Source organism: Equus caballus, unplaced genomic scaffold (assembly GCF_041296265.1).
Source record: "Equus caballus isolate H_3958 breed thoroughbred unplaced genomic scaffold, TB-T2T haplotype2-0000448, whole genome shotgun sequence".
Classification (NCBI taxonomy): Eukaryota; Metazoa; Chordata; class Mammalia; order Perissodactyla; family Equidae; genus Equus; species Equus caballus.
The window spans coordinates 1,229,100-1,246,775 of NW_027221892.1; the positions used below are offsets into that span (position 1 = coordinate 1,229,100).

Here is a 17,676-nt window from a genome sequence, read left to right on the forward strand (position 1 = left end):
GGAGCAATGACAAAATGCCGTGTGGGATTCTGCATTGGATCCTGGTACAGCAGAAGGGAAAGAGTGAAATTCAAATAAAGGCTGAGTCTAGTTAATAATATTATCCAATGTTAATTTCCTATTCTTGATAATTGTACAATAGTTATGTAAGATGTTAACATTAGGGAAAGCAGAGTAAGGAATATATGAGAACTCTCTCTGTACTACTTTTGCAACTTTTCTGTAAGTCTAACGTTACTTTAAAATATTATTTAAAAATATTTTTTGAAAGTAGATAATAGTAAATAAGGCAACCACAGTTTTTTTCTTGACTCTATTGACTATTTTAGAATATAAATTGCATGATATCAGGACGCTTACTTATCCCAGCCACCAAATTTCATGGTGGGAAAAAAAAAAAAAAAGAAAGAAAGATAAAGTGAACACGACATTTGCGGAGATCACTGGGGGTAGTCTTCTCATTAATTTATTCAATGCCTTCTTTTCCTGTGTTTCAGTGTTTGGAACAGAACCAGATATGATCCGGGATGGATCAACCACACCAATTGCCAATATATTCCAGGATGTTATCCAAAAGAGTGTGATGATGCTCCCGCTGGGCACTGTGGACGATGGAGAGCACGCGCAGAAGGAGAAAATCAACAGTGAGCAGGTTCTTGAGGGGGCTGATCTCTCAGTGTGCAAACCACAGGGTGTCCACATCAGTAACCTTCCGACATGCTGCATATTTTAGATTGAATTTATGTCATCAAATCTTCCTGTTTAAATTGTAGACTACTTTTCCTCCATTATTTGAATGGAAATAACAGTTTCTCTTTATTTCTTCTTTTGTTAGGTGGAACTACATAGAAGGATCCCAATTATTTGCTGCCTTTTTCCTAGAGACGGCTAAGCTGCATTAACAACGACGGGAACCTTCCAGCTTACATCTGAGCTGCTGACATATCCCCTCTCTCACATCCCTGGACAGGAATAGAATCTAAATATCCAGAGAATTTCTGTCCAGTAAACAATATTTTCCCTCTTTAATACGTCTTTGGACATTTGGACCAGTAATAAACTATTTTAAAGGTAGAGACACTGGAAATGGCTTAATGTCTCTGTTGCACACCTCTCTAAAGTCACAGCTACCTTCAACAACTTGATTTCCCCAAGTCTGGCCCCAGTAGTCCCCGGACTGGACTCATTCTGCCCTTCCAGCACAAGGATGGTTCTTCGATTAGACTTCTCTTGCCATTTGATTGGTGGAATTGCTCTAGTTTGCTGTGTCCTGAGGTGCTCAGGACACATAATCATTCATCCACTGACTGTCAGTACTTATGTCACCGTTGCTTTCACCACACATTCCTTTTATATTGTTAATAAAAACATTGGTCTACCCCACCGACTACCATGATTTCCCTGGGGGTTCATTTTCAGATGAGTTATTGAAGCGTGATACATATTCACTTCTTGCCTCCCCTTCACTTTTTCCTTTCTTGAAAAGTTTTGAAACAGAAATGACCAATATTCACACTCTTATGCCATTTGGGATTCCTTGTGAGAAGATGCGTCTATCTTTATTCTAAGCCTCTTTACCTTTGCTGTGAGTGACGCCAGCCCACCGCCCCTCCTGCATCCTGTTCTGTCTCACTACCCCATCGGGAGAGGCCACTCTCCCTCTGACACCTGCGCACATGGAAATTCACCACAGCAGAATCAGCCCTGATGGAATTCTCTCACCCCGTTGGGATTTTACTCAGTGACTACATCTAAATTGTTCAAAGCTTTAAATAGCATCAATTTTAGACAGAGAACTGATCAACCTGACATCAGTAACACATCCCAAATTTAAAGCTGTCAGCTCAGGTTGCATTCATCAGTCATTTCAGTCGACCATCTTGTTTGGCTTGATTGGATTTGATGGTGTAAACAAATAAACAAAAGCACGTAAGTTTTCTACAGCTAAGTATAAGTAAACAAATCACTTCAGTCTTTATGAATTCACTATTTAAATAGCATTAATGGAGAAGAAGTTAAGGGTTTATTAAAAATGTTTCTCTTATGATTCCAAATAAAAACAAAGTGCCACACATTCCATCTCTTTGTGGGTGCTTGAAATGTCAGTTTTAAAGCTTGCTGCGTCATCTCTAAAACAGCTGGATCATGGGGCCAGCTTACCCTGCCTCTTGTCACAGAAACGGGACCCACCTGTGGCATCAGCCTCGCTGAGGCATCCATAAGGAGCCACTTCTTCTCTGGTGCTGGACAACATCAAGTCCTCTTGGTTAAATATTCGCAGGTGTTTGGTACTCGTCACTATTTAAGCACAGTCCATGCTCGCCAGATTTGGTTGAATCTTGTGAGGTTTTCGGATTCCGTGGACCTACCTGATGTATTTGGCAGAGGTCCCAAGGACTAACTGTACACGAGGTTTCTGACGCCAATTTATATTTTAACAAGGGTGTTCATAGTAGTCAATTAACAAAAGTTGGTTGTAAAATATAACCATTTCTGAGCAAGGGAACATCAGTTTTACCAAGTCACTAAATAAGAAGATGTATTTGCTGATCTGCATTCCTGCTGAATCTCTGAGACCTGCAGTGTCTTGGTCAATTATTCAGCTGCCACCAGGTGAGGAGAGGAGGAGGACGAATGAGGTCATTGAATCTAGGAGATTCCAACCCTGGGATGCCTGAGTCCAGAGCCGTGGTTTTCTGCCTCCCCGGGTCATGATGGGTCTCCCCAGCTCTCATTGATGGGTCCACGTTTTCTACCCAAACCCAAGCCATGTGGCTACCTGGGTCTTGCTGTGGTTTGGGAGCCAGATAGGAAGTATTTTCCGGATAGATTACATTCAGAGGGATGACAGAAATCCGCCCAGTGATTAGCCAGAAGACCAATTAACTAGTAATAAGAAGACAAAGAGGTTGGGGATAGAGAAATTTAAGTATTTGCTTTAAAAAATTTTACCAAAGAAGCATATGCACATGGATAAAGATGACCACCCAGTATACTTATTGGGAGTATATAGTGACATGATCAGGAGGGGACGTCATCGTATTGAAGGAGGGCAACATGTCAGGTTTGGGACTGTCCAGGTTTGGACTGTCAGTTAGATTTGGTAGATGCTCTTATGGAAGATAACGAGGACTGGGAATGTTCTTGGTTTTACGTTGTATTCATAAAAATAAACCTTGCGTGAGTGTGTGCTGGACAGTGCAAGAGCCCTGTGGTGACACACGTTCTCTGCACTTGCAGCTGGAGGAAGGCAGTCGGCCACAGACACACAAAGAACCTGGTCTGGGCTTCTTCTCGCTCCACATGTTCATTCCAGCGCATCCCTCCCTCAGCCTCTGTGTTAGCCAGACACCAGCCCAGCCCAGCGCAGCCCAGCCCCCTCTTCTGAGAACTGGACCCCGATCCTCCTGCATTTTTCATTAGAACCCGTTAGAATCCGAATTCGGCTCGTGGCTTCCTAGGGTCTGCGACTCTGAGGACCCCTGCTAGGAGCATCCAGAGGCTGTTCTCCTAACCCGGAGGTGCGCACGCGCCTGGCACAGCAGGAAAACCTCGCTCCGTTAGAGGAGGCCTCAGAGGCGCCGGGCATCGCTTGGGCCGGTGGAGGCGGAGGCCGGCCGCCCGGCCCGCAGGCCTCCGGCTCCCGCCCGGCCCGGGCGCGTCCGTTTCTCCCGCACCGCCCTCGGGGTTCTTTACCGCGGGCGGGCGAGCGAAGGGGTGGAGTGAGGAGGGATGGAGAGGGAGGAGGCGGGATCGCCCGGGGGTTACCCGCTCGGGGAGCCGCTGGAAGTGCCAGGTGGCCTTCCCGGTCAGACGCCGGCAGGCTCTCAGCCTGACGCGCGTCTCCCCTTCCTTAGATTGACTCCTTCGGCTTTCCGTTTTCCTCTTGGGGAGGGGTGGGACTTCCGGTTTCATCACCGGAAGACGACGAGCCGGAGGAGTCCGTCAGAGGGGCCAGCAGGAGCGATTGCGTCGGCAAACGGGTAAGTTATTCTCTGACCGGGCCGGGGGGGGGAGGTTTGGAGGCGGGGACCGTCCAGCGTCTGCGCGGGGCCTGGGGGCGGTGGCTTGAGGGCTCGGGCCGGGCAGCTGGGCGCCGGGAGTCCCGCCAGGGCCCTTCGCTCTTCCTCCTCCCTCCTCCCCCCGCCTCAGCCCCTCCCCCGCTCGCCGGTCCCTCCCGACGCCGCCCAGACTCGCCCGACACCCGCCCGCCGCCCGCGCGGCGTCGCAGCCGCCCTGCCCCCGCCGTCACCTGCTCGCTCCGCGAGCCGGGCTCCCGGGGACCCGGCGGGCCTCCGTTTCCCCGCGGGCCCGGGCTCTTGGCGCGGAAGCGGCGCCCCGGGCGCCCCACGCACCCCTGCACGCAGTCGGGGCGCTTCCGACCGCCTGGCTTCTCCGACTGGAACGCGGGCGCCCAGGCGGGGAGCTGCCCGGTGTGGGTTTCTAGTCCGGGCGGTGGTGTCCGTGGCTGCCCGCCCACTCCCTGTTTTCCCCAGCGCACCGATGCGCTGCTGCCACCCTCGCCTCCTTCGGTTGAGGATGCTGGTGCCCGAGAGCACCACGCCTGGAAGTGGACGGTCCTGGCCACTCAGGGTCCAGCTGCTCTCAGCAACTAGCGGGAGACCCCAGGCTGCCGCACGTCGCTGTTGGCAGCAGCGGGATCGTCCCTGGAGATACCCACCTCTTCCTAGTGGGCGAGCACGGCCTGAGTGTGCGTGCCCGCTTTCTGGAGCTTAGTCGGGGGGAGGTGGGTGCCAGGAGCTGCTGACCCCTGCGCTTGCGTTGAGTTTTGAATAGCCTGTTTATTGGGTTGGGGGGTTCTGGACTAGGACATCTTGGCAGGGTTGGCATCTGTGGACACATATGTAGGATTATTTTCTAGGTAATCATAGCCCGAATGGTGATTGTGTCGGGACTTTACAGTCCGTGCCGGTGGAACTAGTTACAGTATGCACCTGGTTTGCGGTGAAGCGTTAGTCCAGATGCAACACTGCCTGGGGAAGGTCACTAACACGTATTGATTAGAACATCGTTAGGAGAGCTCATTTGATGTATACTCTGTAGACTTCATGTAGCACGGCAGCCGTGTAGGGTCGGAATTACTATTCCCTTTTAACAAACTGAGACTAAAGTTAAACAGTTTGACCAAAGTTAAGGTCAGGATTAGCGTCTCAAGTGTTTGTTACTCATTGTTTTTCAAGTTTGCTACATGTAAGGTTACTGACTTCTGCTGGCACGTCTGAAAAACACTGAGGCAAGGCTCTCTAGTAGCTGTTGTCTTCTTGCGTGACATGTAAGGCAGGTGTGATTATTACTGATAATACACTGGCTCCTGGTGCCTTTTTTAAAAAACCTGTTTATTTTGGAATAATCTCAGATTTGCAGAAAAGCTGTGAGATAGCACAGAGAGTTCCTCTTGTATTCAGCCAAGCAGAGTGGCTCCACTTGAGCAAACTGCTTCATGCCAGTCACCATTCTAGGTGCTGGAGAGAGTAACACGCTGCCCTAGATGATTTCAAGGTCTGGTGGAAGAGACAGATCCATAAGCAAGTATAGTGCCTTTTGCTCAGTGCTGAAATGGAGAAAGGGGAGCACAGAGTAATTTATGACTGACTGCCTGGGAAGGAGTGGCGCGAGCTTGCAGGATACAGCATTTGAGTTAGGTCTCAAGGATTAGTGGGTATTCACTTGATTGGTGGGACATTTCTGCCCACATTCATGCTACCTAGGTTTGTGTTCGAAGAGAACTCTCTAACCTTTATAAAACGGACTCTTCTTATTTGATTCTCCTCTCTCCCTCTTTCTCACATCTCCCCTGAGAGGTTTTTGTCATAGTTTCCACAGGCTGTGAGAAGAATCGCGGTTTATAAATCCATGACTAGGAGATGAAATTAAGCTGTGTTTCTTAGTAATGGAAGTATCTAGATCTGTACGTTTTAAAATTCTTTCTCTTTCATAGTTGCTGAGTACTTCAGTGGTCTGATCACACACATTCTTTATGCGAGGTTGGAGCACAGTTCTTCTGAACTATGCCCACAGCAGAGGGGTATTTTGAGTGAGTGTGTTGGTCGTTGTGGGCTGCTCTAGGAAAACACCATAACCCCAGGTGGCTGAAACAACAGTCATTTACTTCTCCCAGTTCTGGAGGTTAAGTCCAAGATCAAGGTGCTGATTCCTGGTGAGGGCTCTTCCTTGCTTACAGACAGCCACCTTCTTGCTGTGTCTTCACATGGCAGAGATGGAGAGAGAACTCTGGTCTCTCTTCGTCTTCTTCTAAAGACGCTGATCCCGTCTTGGAGACCCTACCGTTCTGACCTCATCTAAACCTAAGTACCTCTCAAAGACCTCATTTCCAAATACCATCACATTGGTGATTAGGGCTTCGGCATCAAAATTGTGTGTGTGTGTGTGTGTGTGTGTGTGTAGGGGGGGGTGCACAATTCAGTCTGTAGTAGGTGGGTTTCTTGGAATTTTTGTTATTATGAGGAATTGCTCCAAAATAGGCTTGATAGAGAACTAAATAGGAAACTGTAAAATTAGCGTTTATATGGCTTTTGCTACAGCAAAGTAGTAAACACAATTTTATTTAAAATCAGAAGAAATTATTGTAGCTATGTTAAGTCTGATTCAGAGGCTGGTGGATGCCAAGAAGAAATTTTAATTGTTTCATTTGGATGAAAGAGAGAAATACGTGGTGAAATACTGCAGTGGTGTTTTCACTTTTAGGCCTTATACAAATGAATGCTTTCATGGTTATCAAATGAGGGTGTAAGGACTGTGGTAGTGAGCTATTGCAGTTCCCTCACTGATCAGGAGGCTGAGCCCCACAGAAGCTGAGCGGCTAATGCATTGTAGAGGTGTTAGTGGCAGAGCAAGGATTGGAATCAGGCCTCCGGATTCACGGGGCCAGTCTTTCTGCTGTTCCATCAGTGGTTCTCAAACTGATGGTGCATCAGAGTCAGCTGGGGGGGCTTGTGAAAACGCAGATGCTGGGCTGGGTCTCTGAATCAGCGGGTCTGGACTGGGACTGAGAATTTGCATTTCTGACAAGTTCCTGGGTGATGTTAAAGCTGCTGACTCTGAGGGCACACTTTGAGAACCCCGGCCTTCTGTGATGTTGCCTTTGACCTCTTCTAAGAGGATAGTAAGTAAACGTCTGTGGGTTTATACCAGCTTGACCCTTCCTTGACGTTCAGAGAATCAAGTTCTTTAATTTTGTGTTGTGTACTGTAATGCACCAACAACATAATGATTAGATGGAAAAAAAGTACTAGAAATGGAGTATGTTTTAGAGTCATTTTGGCATCTTCAGGGATAATTTTTGGAGATAATTGTAGAGGTCAGAACCGCTTATGCTGAAGGGGATGCACTTGAGCTCCTAGCAGCAATCACACTAAAAAGGGTGCCGGTATTGATTGCTAGATTGTATGGGAGTGAAAAGTTCCTTCCAGTTTTGTTACTCTATGTTTTTCTTTGTCATTTTGTGTACTGAAATGTTCTTAATGTATCAAAATCTTATCAGGCCCCAGCACAGTTCCATGCCCATAGTAGATGTTAAATAAATATAAGTTGAATTGAATTAAAAAAGATTAATAGGGAAAATGAGGTAGATTATTTATCTGGAGAGACTTCAGTGCCCTAGGAAAGTTAGTCGGCTCTCTAGATTATCCCAATCACAGGTTTTTAGTGAATACTTACAGATTATTCTGGTTTACGCCTTATTTGCAATTACTGGGTTTTTTTTAGCACAATTATTGGAGGAGGTAGCATATTTTTTTTTTCCTTTTTCTCCCCAAAGCCCCCCAGGACATAGTTGTAGATTCTTCGTTGTAGGTCCTTCTAGTTGTGGCATGTGGGACACCACCTCAGCGTGGTTTGGTGAGCAGTGCCATGTCCACGCCCAGGATTCGAAGCAACGAAACACTGGGCCACCTGCAGTGGAGCGCACGAACTTAACCGCTCAGCCACAGGGCCAGCCCCGAGGAGGTAGCATATTTTTATGTAAGAGTTATTGAGTGATCCCCCATATCTCTTTATCATTCATGTGAAGTTACTTTTGCAAACATTTTACTTTGAAATAATTTTAGAAGTAGAAAAAAATGGCAAAAATAGCCCAGAGAATTCCTGTATACCTTAGAACCAGCGTCCCTTTGTTAGCCTCTTATGTAACCATAGTGTGGTTATTGAAACCAGGCAGTTGATAGAGTTAATCTAAAGTCTTTATTCGGGGGGCTGGCCCCGTGGCCGAGTGGTTAAGTTCGCGCGCTCCGCTGCAGGCGGCCCAGTGTTTCGTTAGTTCGAATCCTGGGCGCGGACATGGCACTGCTCATCGAACCACGCTGAGGCAGCGTCCCACATGCCACAACTAGAAGGACCCACAACGAAGAATACACAACTATGTACCGGAGGGCTTTGGGGAGAAAAAAGGAAAAAATAAAATCTTTAAAAAAAAATAGAAATAAAAAATAAAGTCTTTATTCGGGTTTCACCCCTGATGTCTTTTTTCTGGTCGAGGATCCAGTCCAGTAGCCCACACTGCATTTAGTTATGGTGTCTCCTTGGTGTCTTCCAATTTGTGACAGTTTTTTATCTTTCGTGACCTTGGTACTTTTCCAGAGTACCGGTCAGTTATTTTGCAGAATGTCCCTCAGTTTGGATTTATCTGGTGTTCTTTCATGATTAAATTGAGGGTTAAGCATTTGTGACAAGAATACCACAGTGGTGAGGTTGTTCCCTTCTCAGTGCATCATATTGGCACATGTGTGATGTAGATAGGTCTTATCGCTGGTGAATGTTAACTTTTGATCTCTTGGTTGAGGTGTCTGACATGTTTCTGTGCTCCAAAGAAAAAAATTTTCCCTTTGTAATTAATGACTCTCGTAAGTTTACTGATTGTAGTGCAGATGTTTAAATGAAATGAATATAGAATGTCAGAATCCTTTGAGCCTGACCCTAATTATGAGATCTTTCTTATCTTGGAGGCTTCATTATTATTTGTTAGATCCCAACATAGTAGGGAAGGGTAAAGCTGTAGACTTGTAGAAGAACAGTTATTTGTTCAAGAACTTGTACCTGATCTTGGTCAGTCTTAGTCTTGAATTGTCAACAGCGGAAGCTCTTTGTTCCAATTCTTTTTCTGTGGTTCTGCGATCTGTCTCGCATCTGTCTTCCAGTGGATGACTTTCCATAACTACATTGCGTTTCTTAAGATTCTCCCTAGAGCATTTTTGTAGAAGATTTGTGTGCTTCAGTTCATCACAAGGCAGTTGCTCCAAGTATCCTCTTGTTGACCCACTTCCTAGTCCATACAGCTGAGCGTGTGTGTTCTCTTTGTAGACTATGCTGATGAGGTGCTGCAGATATTACATAGACACACAGACACATAGAAATGGTCTGTATTTTCAAAACGTATATCCCTTTAATATGCCAACAGGAGTCAGTTGGAAGATATGTATGTGGCCTGTCTCCCTCCCCCTCATCCCCCTCCAAAGCTTGTAAGCTCCTTAGAAGCAGGGAACAGATCTCTTTTTGTTTACCAGTCACTTGCTTGGTGCTTGGCATACACAAGGCTCTCCATAAATATTTGAGAATAAAAGAATATCATATGTGCATCTTGTTAACTGGTTTTGGAAATTACCAGACTATTAGAAACATCTTTCCACATTAACACAGCTATGTAATCATCATAGTATTCCACTATAGTCATGCCTTGCTTAACAATGGGGATACGTTCTGAGAAATGTGTAAGTGATTTTATCATTGTGCAAACATCATAAAGTGTACTTTCACAAACCTAGATGGTCGAGCTGTTGACACGAATAATCAATAGTCATTCTACAGCGGGGAGTTTTATTCGAGCCAAGCTGAGGACTGCAGCCTGGGAGTGCAGCCTTCGTAAGTGCTGTGAAGAAGAGTGATTTTTCAGCACCATTATATACCATTTCCAAACAGACATACATCAAGTGTGACAGGGGTACATTCTCTCAAGGGTTCAAGGAGATACTTTGTTATAGATGAGTACATACACAGTGGGTCAGCATGACCCCAGTGTCATGGGAAAGGACACTTATCTTCAAAAAGTACTGGTGTCATAAGAAGAGAGGCATTGGTTCTTACCTTCAAAGAGTACATTCTGGGGCCGGCTCTGTGGCTGAGTGGCTAAGTTCGCGCACTCCGCTGCCGCGGCCCAGGGTTCGGATCCTGGGTGCGGACATGGCACCGCTCATCAGGCCACGTTGAGGCGGCGTCCCACATCCCACAACTAGAAGCGCCTGCAACTAAGATATACAACTGTGTGCGGGGGGGGGGCGGGTTGGGGAGATAAAGCAGAAAAAGAAATATTGAAAAAAAAAAAGAGTACATTCTTTATTTTGGGACAATATACAACGAACATTTGACAGGCTGTAAGTCAGGCTTCTTTGGTTTAAATAAAATTTAGTCCAAATCGCATTTAAACCAGAACGGCTTCCCCATACACCTCAATATATAAAATTTTCTTCTATCATAGCCTCCTACACATGTAGGCTCTGTGGTACGAATCTCATGGGATGGCCATCATCTACGTGATCTACTGTTGACTGAAACGTCCTTAGGTGGCGCATGACCATATATGGATGTGCTGCAGCAGCTACGTCTGTAACCCATCCTGCGTTGTTGGAGATTAGGCTGTTTCCAATTTTTTCTATTAGAAAGAGTTCCATGGTGAATATTCCTAAATATGTATTTTGTTCAGTTGTTTCCTTAAGATAAGTTCTGTAAAGAGTCATTGATAGCTCAAAGAAGATATGTATTTTAAGGCTTTTGATATATTGCAAATAACCCTCTAGAAAGTTTGTATAGATTTATATTCCAGCCAGTACTGTTGAGAATGCTCATTTTGCCACACTTTCCCCAATGCTCAACTTTCAGTTTTTTAGAATAAGACTAAATTTAGAGTTAAAAAAATTTGTTTTTTGTTTTTACGATTTGCACCTTTGTTTTTCTTCTTCTTCTCCCCAAAGCTCCCCAGTGCATAGCTGTGTATTGTACTTGTAGGCCTTCCTGGTTGTGCTCTGTGGGACGCTGCCTCAGCATGGCCTGATGAGTGGTGCCATGGCCCTGCCTGCAGCCAGGATCCGAACTGGCAAAAGCTGGGGCTGCTGAAGCCGAGTGTGTAAACTTAACCACTTGGCCACAGGGCTGGCCTCTTTTTTTGTGTGTGTGGTATTTTTAAGGATTCTTCCTGGAGTATGGTGGGGTGGGGATCATAGTCTGACTAATTTGCTAATAACCCTCCAAGTTTTCCGTATTGAAATTATCCAGTTTTTGGTTTGCCTCGATGAGAGAGCAGAATAAACCTCAATAAGGTAGGGGTTAACAGGAATCATTATCCTCTCTGAAGTTATAGTTGGTCATATCTGTGGGCCTTAGCCAATAGGAAACTCCTTGAGAGTGGGATACATTTCTAATTCATATCATTCAGAAAAATCAACTACAGGTGAATTAAAGGCTTAAATACAGAAGGCAAAACTATGAAATTTTTGGAAGACAATGTAGGACAGTAATTGTGTGAGTCTAATACAAGGAAGAGCTTCTTAAACAGATCAGAGAAGGTGTAGACCATAAAGGAAAAGATTGACCACTTTGACAGCATTAATTTGACAGCTTGTGGTTATGAAAAGAAACCATCAAGAAAGTGAACAGACAAGTCACAAGTGAGAATAGATATTTTCAGTACGTATTATTGAGAAAGGATTGTATCTAGAAAGGTAAACAGTGACAAATCAGTAAGAACAATAGAAAAATGGGCCTATGACCCAAGTAGGCATCTCACAGAAGAGGAAACCTGCATGCAGAGATTCTCGACTTCATTAGCAATTAGGGAAAGGCAGTTTAGGACCAACGTGGTGTATAGTTTCATAACATTGGGTTTTGCCAACCCAATGTAAAAATCTGACAATGTCTGCTGTTTAGGAAGGTCGGAAATAACTGGAATGCTTACACACAACTGGTGGGATTGTAAATTGGTACCATAACTTTGGGATTACCTAGTAAAGTTAAAGATGGATGTACACTTTGACCCAGTGATTCTACTCCTGGGTCTTTATCCTGGAGCAGTGCTTCTAAATTGTGTTTTCAGCATCTCAGAGGAACTTATTATAAATGCAAAATTTGGGGCTCCACCCTAGACCTATTGAATCAGAAGCTTTGGGGATGAGCCAGCTTTCAGTGTTAACAAGCCGTTCAGGTGGGTTAATGCATGCTAAAATTGGCAAACTGCTGCCCCAGAGAAACGCATGTATGTGAGTGCCTGAGGACATGACAAAATGCTCACAGTTGCACTGTTTGTAAAAGGCAAAAACTGGAAGCAGTGTCCATCTGAGGAGAATGGATAAATTGTATTCCTATAGGAGTGCAACTGAATGGATTTTAGCCACCTGCACCACTGAGGATTATTGTCAGGAATATCATATTGAGGAAAAAAAGCTACTTCCAGAAGAATGCACATAGTATTTTTCCTTTTTTAAAGTTTTGAAACATGTGAAGCAAAAGTCCATACTGTTAGGAATACAGATATGGCAAAGTAATAAAGCAGATTAATTACAAACACATTCAAATTAGTGGGTAGCTCTATTAGAAGAGAGAAGGTGATAGGGATCCCGAAACGGAACTGAAAGATAGGAATTTAATTTTTTTTTTTTTTTTTTGGTGGGGAAGACTCGTCTTGAGCTAAATCTGTTGCCTGTCTCCCTCTGTTTTGTGTGTGGGATGCCTCCACAGCATGGCTGATGAGTGGAGTAGGTTTGTATCTGGGATGCGAAGCTGTGAACCCAGGCTCCTGAAGCTGAGTGTGCAGAATTTTAACTGCTTGGTCATGGGGCTGGCCCCCTGAATTTAATTTTCTTAAACTGTGATCTGTACTCAGGGTTTTCTTATGTTATGCTTAGTGCCTCGCACATATTCAAATTATTTTTTGTACCTGCCAAATTTTTAAAAAACATACACTTATGTCTTTTCTTTTTGCGAAGTCTGTCTACAGAGGGACTATTCAGTTTGTATGAAAAAGATATGGTGGGGGTGATGGTGGAGAAGATATGTTCTTGCAGCATTATGGTCTGAAAGTACTTTCAGCAGTAGGGATATCAAACAGAAGGTTGTTTTTGATGATAATGATGGTTAATACTTGCTGAGCACTTGCCAGGTGCCAAACACTGGTCTAAGGACATTACGTACTGAGTTTATCCTCAGTTAACTGAGGATTGAGCCTCACAGTGAGCATATGGGGGTTGGTACCACGACTCCTCCTGTTTCCTAGGGGAGGAAAGGTGTGTGTGGATACAGAGGTGAAAACGGTAGAGGCTGGCTGACTCCTAACACTCTGTCAGACCTGGTCAGAGGGAGAGGACAGCCAGACAAGACTGTTATGCCTGAGAGCGTTGGAGTTTCGAGACAAAAAGGAAAAGTCAAAATAGGAATGGGAGTGTGGAAGACTGTGGAGAGGGAAGGCTGTATATACCCGCATTTTTGAAGTTGCTTTCTTTTTCTTAGTAGGTTTGTTTCTAAACCAGCGTATATGAGTGTCATTCTAGCAGATGCTGAGTCCCTAAAGCAGAAAAGTAATTGGATTTTGTTTTTAGTTTTAAGGATTGCATCTTCCAGTTCATTAGAAATTGGTAAGATCACACCATAGGATTTGGGAAATCTTACTTCTTTGCTTAGGCAGTTTGGTTGCTAAAAAGGGCACTTTTGGGGACTCTCCCTTTGCCTATTGTTTTCTAGCCTTTGATAATTGTTTTTGTATCATAATTATCTCATATTATGAGGACTATTTCTTAGATACACATTGGTTATATTGTAAACTTTATTTTAAGCCACCGTAGTATGACAGTCACTCCTTAAAATTAACAAATACAGAAAAAATTAAAAGATGTTCCAGAAGCCATAAGTCAAATGATATGAAACCAAATAGCACTACTGTTTTTGTTTGGTATTCAATTCAGAGTGCTCAAATTGTCTAAACCACATGAACTGTCAAGCATTTGTAATTGTGTAATGTCATGCTTTCCAGCAGAGTCAGCCCCTTACTAAGCTGACAGCCAGGAGAGTCCTTCCATAGCAGGGATGTCTGCATTTGAGACACATGTAGTGCTTGTTGGAGATCCGAACATAGGCTTCTTAAAACAAATTTTAAGTACTTCAGCTCTTCTAGTTTCAGATGCATTTTGCTGAAGCTGGATAATCTCAGTCTTAATTGCCAGTGCTTTTCAATGTGTTTCATGTTCCTATTTCTCTTTTATTTTCTCTTATATGCTTTTTTCCTCCCTTTAAACAAAAACACGAAAAGTTTTAAATAAAAACAAGTAAGGTAATAGGAAGCCTAATAGGAAAAAGATATTTATTGTTTGATGCATTTGGAATAATAGCAGTGTAATCATCAAATGTAGCCAAAGCCCAGCATGCTTGTCAGTTACTAAGGATAATGGAAACTTTGTGTTTTAAACCTAGAGCAAGCAACAAACCACTTCTTTCAAAGTGTGTAATTCACTTGTGATTTCTGCTGATCGTGGATTCCGGACCAGAATTTGATGCGTATTATTGGATCAATTATTCTAGAATGAGAAATCACAGTTATAGAAGTTCATATAACTATAAAACCATTAGAATTTAAACTAAGGTGGTAATCTGCTTTTACAAATAGCTTAGACAATTTAGATCATTCGAGGAGAGGTAGTAGGAATTATAGTCTTTCAAAAAATGAGACCAAATGGTTTTCATTAAGAATCTTCAGGGTCTGTAATCTGGTTTTCCATATGGGTGGTGTTTAACACCCTAGGATTTCAGGGTGGGAGGTGGAGGCAGTGTTTGCTAAAAGTGACATTCCTCAGAGTCATTTTGCATGAGAGATTGTTTTGGAATCCCTGTGTGACATCCCTATTGAGTGCGTTTGTTTACTCTCCTTCCTCATTCACCTTTCTTCTCCTTTTTTCCCCTCTTCTCCACACTTCAGCTCTCTGTCTAGTAAATATATGTTAGGTTTATATTATTTTTTTTTGAAGTTAGAAGGGACTTTACTCCAGGGGGTCCCAAATCTGGCTCATCAGAATCACTCAGGGAGCTCTCTGAAACTACAGATCCTTGTCCTTACCCCAGACTCTCTTAATCAGGATCTCTCCATGGGTGGGACCAAGGGATTCATGTTTGGCTGATTAGCTAAACTGATAAATGATTGGTATTGTCTGTGGCTCCCTTGTGTTACAGACGTGGAGGTAGTAAGTCCAGGCATGCTCTTCCAGGGACAGTTGCGTTTCTCAGAAAAGGTTGTCGAAGGTCTTGCAAAGCCTTCATTAATGGTAGAGTGACAAGCGATATGATAATTTTTGGGCATTGGTATGTGGCAGAGATGGCTAGCTGTCCATCTAAATCGGTTCTGTCCTTCCATAAGATACAGTTCTACAGCTCCAGGTTTCACTTTTCAGATTCCCTTGCGGCGAAGCAGGTATGAGTGGAAGTGGTAGATGCCCCTGTCCGGGAGGGGGAAATTTCCCCCTTATTCCTCTTGAGTTCTTGTGGCTGGCCTCATAGTAAAATGAACACAAGACAGATTAAAGAGAAAACTCGAATGTAATGCGTACACGTGGGAGATCATAAAATTAACGCTCAGAAGTGACCAAAGCAGGCAGCTTTTATACTTTTTACACACAGAAACACTAAATTTGTGAGGATTTGACAGGACAAAGATACTTAGGTTTGGGTGCTTCATTAGTAAGCAATCTAAGCAGAGTTTGGACTTGTGGTGGTAAATTAGTAAAAAAGTAACAAGGTGTGTTTATACAGGCCTCTCCGCCCTGAATTCCACCCCCTCCCAGCCCCACCCTTTTTGCTTGAGGAAGATTGTTCCTGAGCTATCATCTGTGCCAACCTTCCTCTGTTTTATGTGGGATGACGCTGCAGTGTGGCTTGATGAGCGGTGCTAGGTCCGCCCCGGGATCCGGACCTGCAAACCCTGGGCCGCCGAAGCAGAGCACGCCAACTTAACCCTTATGCCGTTGGGTCAGCCTCGTGAGGAAGCTGTTTTTCACATGGGAGATTCGTTTGCTGCTTTCAGGGGGAAATGGAAAGGGTCAAAGTGCAATTTTTGCATCAGCTGCTTCTCAAATAACTAAGTCAAAATAATCAGCGTGCCATTGTAGCATATTTTGGGGGCAGTCTGCCCTGGGTCCCAACACTGCTTTTGAGTCAAGATTGCAAGACTACTGTTAGTTATGTCTGACCAGATACTGAAAGTCAAAGGTCAGCAGATGGAAGCAGAGCTGGTTGGGACATGGAGAATTGTCTCAGAGCACGTCTCGATGATACTTCATCAAGAGTCTGCTGCTTCCAGGCTTGCTTTCTTCAGTCAGCTGAATGCAGGGAACGAGGAAGCTCCAGGGCAGAGCTGCAAGATGGAAGGAGCCAGGATCCCTGAGTCGGCCTGCAACAGACCGCCTGCTGACCAGGAACACCTGCCGTGGAAGTTTACCAGAGCGAGAGAGAGACTTCTGTTGTGCTTTGGCCAGTTGTAAGTGCACGTTTTATACCAGTATGGTATTAGGGCATTATCTTCTTGTTAGATGGATTCTAGCCACTGTATCCAAATCTCAAAGGAAAGGCAGGTTCTGAGTATGTAGAAAATTAGTATTCTGCAGTTTTCCTTCTCCACGTGTATAATTCTGTTATCTGTTCCTCAGAATGTAGACGTGTGATGTGACAGAGTTGGGACGTTTTATTAGGCTGCAGTACTTTCTTAGAGGTGTAATCTGAAGGAGGCTACTACTCAGGTGAAAACTGGTGAATGAGGATTTGTGATGCCAACTGTGAAGGTTGCCAGCAGTGGAGGAGAGACTGATCTTCAGAGCACTCTCGTTTAATAATGATCTTAGGGCTAAGAATTATTAGTTTTTATTGATTTCCTAGAATTTACATAATTGAAAAATTAGCAAATGTATAAGGTATGTATGATGTGGCATTTTCCAAACTTAAGTCATTTCCCTACTCCTTCATTGTTTTTGCTGTGTTTTATACCACAGCATTTTATCTCACTCTTGTTTTTTGTTTGTTGTTCTGTTTGTTTGGTAACGTCTGTTGCCAAGCTTCCTTTTTTTGCTTGAGGAAGATTCTCCCTGAGCTAACATCTGTGCCAGTCTTCCTCTATTTTGCATGTGGGATGCTGCCACAGCATGGCCGATGAGTGGTGTAGGTCTGCACCTGGGACCCGAACCCACCAACCTGGGCCACTGAAGTGGAGTGTGCCGAACTTAACCACTACACCACAGGGCCGGCCCCTTTCTCACTTTTTTCTTTTTAAACTTAGCATTGTCATAAGAAGTAATACATGTGGAGTCATAGGTTGGTGTGTTATTTTTTCCTAATATCTATTTGAATAATACATACTTATTTAAAAATCCCAACATGTGGTAGATAACTTTATTTTAAACGCCACTAGTGATATTTCTATCATACCTGGGAAATGCTGTTCACATAATGAATATTATTTTTTAGGATCTTCAGTGCTTAATCCATAAAATTCTAATAGAAATAGATGCAGTCACAGGAACTAGCGGGCGTACTGTGTCTAACAGGGCTTTGGTTACAGCTTTTTCCTATCACAGATTAGTATTCTGTTTGATTAATATCTACATTTGTTTGTGACTGAGGGAC

The 17,676-nt window shown here is 44.0% G+C and overlaps 1 protein-coding gene across 1 annotated transcript in view; it reads left to right on the top strand.

The window, feature by feature from the left end:
• Nucleotides 1–3,923: 3,923 nt before the first annotated feature.
• Nucleotides 3,924–17,676, top strand: part of LOC138922075 (large ribosomal subunit protein uL15m-like) — a 414,353-nt gene continuing 400,600 nt past the window's right edge. The window contains 1 exon segment of the mRNA XM_070258904.1: nucleotides 3,924–3,983. The gene's annotated coding sequence lies outside the window, so the exon portion shown is untranslated.